Genomic DNA, 3556 nt, shown 5'->3' with positions numbered 1-3556 from the left:
CATCAAATAATTATATTAAAGTGTATTTTTAACTTTATATTTAAGCCTTTTTGGTAAAATTTCATTTAAGCAGTTCATTACTTCATTAAGTTAAATAATGTCAGTATTAATTACTCACATTTAAAAATCATATCCAACTGGAATAAGATTCTAAATAACACACTCAGATATACTGCGTACTAGTTAAAAATAATTTTTAACCCAACCCTGATTCTGTTGCATCATTTCAGTAAAATTTGCTTGATCTCAGAACCCTTTTATCAAGAAGCCTCTCAGAAGTCAAATGTGGGGAATTCCCTGGTGGCCCAGTGGTTAGGACTCAGCACTCTCACTGCTGGGCCCAGGTTCAATCCCTGGTTGGGGAACTAAGATCCCGCAAGCCACATGGCATGGCCAAAAAACAGAAATTACAACATCATTTGAAGGTCAAGAGAATAGTAAAATATATCGAAGTAAAACATGTGAAAACTACAGGATAAACCAAACACTAGAATCAAATATCCTTAATTCTTGTGTTCTTGACCATGTAAGAGAAATGCTGCCCTGGTACTCTATATAAACTTTACAACTTCAAACAAGAGTTTAATAACCATCCATAACTCAAAAAATAGATTGAGATTACAAAAATATTCTACATAGTTTGAAATCGCAGAAACAAAATGAGTAACTGGTTCAACCCAGTGAGCATAAAATATACTCTGGAGAGAAAAGAACTAGGATTCTGTCAATAGGATATTCTTTCCTGCCTTTGCCTATATTAAACCAAAATTCCTGATTAAAAGTGGACAGTTTTTAGGTCAACCCTAGACTAATCAGTTTTTGGTCACCAGCAAGGAGGCATAGGCAGCGTGACATCTTACAAATATATATTTCTACTTTTTATTAAATGGATCAGATTATAAATTACTTTTAAACACTATCCTTGAAGGTCTGATTTCCAGATATTATTTGCTACTGGGAACATAAAACAAAGGCCCTGGATATTCTCCTCTCATTTTGTGAAGTTATAATTTCTATAGGTTCATGTTTCCATGGTCACATGTATGTAAGAACAATAATTGGCTAGGTCTCTGAATGGCTGCGTCAACTATTAGGCTAGTTCTCAATAAGGCTTGGCTTGAGTGACCACTGGGACCTTTCAGTGACCTGAGTCAACTTCCTGAATTCATCCATTCACTCAACAGATATTTTTGAGGGCCAACTACAAATCAGGCAATACAGAATATCAATCTACCAAACGAGTGACAAACCAGAGCCACTCACAGTTTTGGCAAAATAGTCCAACACCCTCAAGGCCACTATGTGTGCAGAATCTCATATGCCAAAACACTCAGCTGTGGCTGTTTTGTTCAGCTGTTCAGTCATTCAGTCGTGTCTGACTCTGTGGCCCCATGGACTGCAGCACACCAGGCTTCCCTGTCCTTCACCATCTCCTGGAGCTTGCTCAAATTCATGTCCATTGAGTTGGTGATGCCATCCAACCATCTTGTCCTCTGACGTTCCCTTCTCCTCCTGCCTTCAATATTTCCCAGCATCAGGGTTTCATACTGAACCCCATGAAGAGTATGAAAAACACCCAGTGGTTTGATACAAATCTGCTGAGAGGAACTAAACTGTGTGGAAATACTGCACAGTGAAATACGCACATGGTGTGATTGCCCTCAAGAATCTCAAATCCAACGATGCTCTATGCATTGATTCAGAAGCATTTATGCTTACAAGAAACATAGAAGACAGGTATGAAATCTGATTCTGTTCCCAGATTCAATTCCTGACTTCATTTGAGGTCTACTGTCTCTAACATTACTACAAGTTGTTCACCTGGAGGTAAAGAATAATCCTACTTTGACCTGAAATATATTAAGGAACTATTGGACTTTGGTTTTTCTAAGAAAAATATTTTTTAAAACAGCTGATATGTATTTTATATATATGCTGACTTTCATTAAGCTATTGCCTTTGCTTGAGATTGTCATGCAGAATTTCTGAACTGGAAAAGATCATTCATATAACCTATCACAGTGATATTAGAACTGTTAAACACAGGTTCTACCATGAGGTGGAGGAAGATGGTGTACATGGGTGAGACCTGGAACCCCAGAGCCACCCTGCTTTAATATTTTATCTGTTTATAATCCCAGGAACATTTAAAGAAAGTGATATATGAATATCCTTTAAAGAGCTTGAAATCATTGAATTAGTCTAACTTCTTTGTGTTATGAAGATACCAAAACTCAGAGAGAAAGCTGACTTGCCAAAAATCACATAGTGGGTAGGTGACAGTACCTGGACTCAAATCAGTATCTCTCCACTTCTTGTTCAAGAATTGTCCAGTAGGCCATTTTGCCAGCTGGTCAGGTATTCAAATGGCCAAAGTACTAAGGTTATGACTGTATTCCAGCAGACTGTGGCATGATAGTTCCTGTCCTTTTTAGGACATTCGTCAAGTTTTGTGACCTCCCTTCTCATTCCCTCTGGAGGGGAGAACATCTGACAGCATAATAATGACTCAGTTTTGCTCTAAGAAGGTATCACTACTACCAGGAAGACTTGTCTATAAAGATTCTATACTAAACAATGTGAGCACACCACAGCTGTGCTCCAGAATGGGGCCAGGAAGCATCAGGTTCTCTCCAGGATTGGGGGGAAGACAGAGGAGATGAAAGGAAAAGATGGAGGAGCATCAAAATTAAAGCACCTCTAGACACCCGTGTGAAGCAGAATCTGTTCAATGGAAAGGCAGACTGAAGAGAGAGCTAAAGGGCCATTTTCTACTGCCCTTTGGTCTCCAAGTGTGTTTGATACATAGTTCAAGGCTGTACTATACAACTTTCTAGATCAAAGACTTTCATGTGAATTTCATGATTTTATAATTATGTGACAAATGTTGACACCTACCTACCCCTAATCTTATAGGATGCAGAGAACAATTATGTAATAACAATTATTGTATTCACAGCTAATGATTAATAATAAATTTCGATAGTTAATGTGTCTTACTGAAGAGGTGTATCACCTTCTCAAACAGAAAAAAATGAAACAAAAACTGTTTTATATAAAAATGAAGATATTCAAGAGAGAACATTATAGCTAAGCCTATACAAAAAGGAAAGACCAGAGGATAATATAACAGACTCAAAATCGAGTCATTGTTTATATTTATTAGTCTGCTGAGAATTACTGATGTCTCCACTTTGTCAAATTTTTTGATAGGCAATAATTTTATCTGCGAGTGGACTACCCTTTGCTAATTCCAACCTCAGAGCCTCAGTCTTCCCAATCACTCAGGTAACATGTGTCTCTATCTGGATTCTTGAAACTAGGAAACATCCTGACTTGTGCCTTTCTCAGACTACTTTAACCAAGAACTTATTCTACCCTCTCTGTGGATTTTTTGACCAACTGATATATTGTTTTTGCTGAAAATCAAAATTTTGTCTTAACTGATTAATTAAAGCATAATACAACCAAAGTCAAGTGTGTAATATTCAGTTTTCCAAGGTGATTGCGTCTCACTTTGCATGTAGGACCCCATACATTTACTGCTTTGTGTCTC

The 3556-nt window shown here is 37.4% G+C and overlaps 1 non-coding gene across 1 annotated transcript; it reads left to right on the top strand.

Annotated features, from left to right (window-relative positions):
• Nucleotides 1-294: 294 nt before the first annotated feature.
• On the top strand, nucleotides 295-365 carry TRNAE-CUC. The gene has a single exon. It is a non-coding gene; the product is annotated as a tRNA-Glu (tRNA).
• Nucleotides 366-3556: the final 3191 nt, after the last annotated feature.

The sequence above is a fragment of the Cervus elaphus genome, chromosome 16 (assembly GCF_910594005.1).
Source record: "Cervus elaphus chromosome 16, mCerEla1.1, whole genome shotgun sequence".
NCBI lineage: Eukaryota > Metazoa > Chordata > Mammalia > Artiodactyla > Cervidae > Cervus > Cervus elaphus.
Note: the sequence above shows the minus strand (reverse complement) of the source record. Positions and strands in the feature narration are given on the sequence as shown.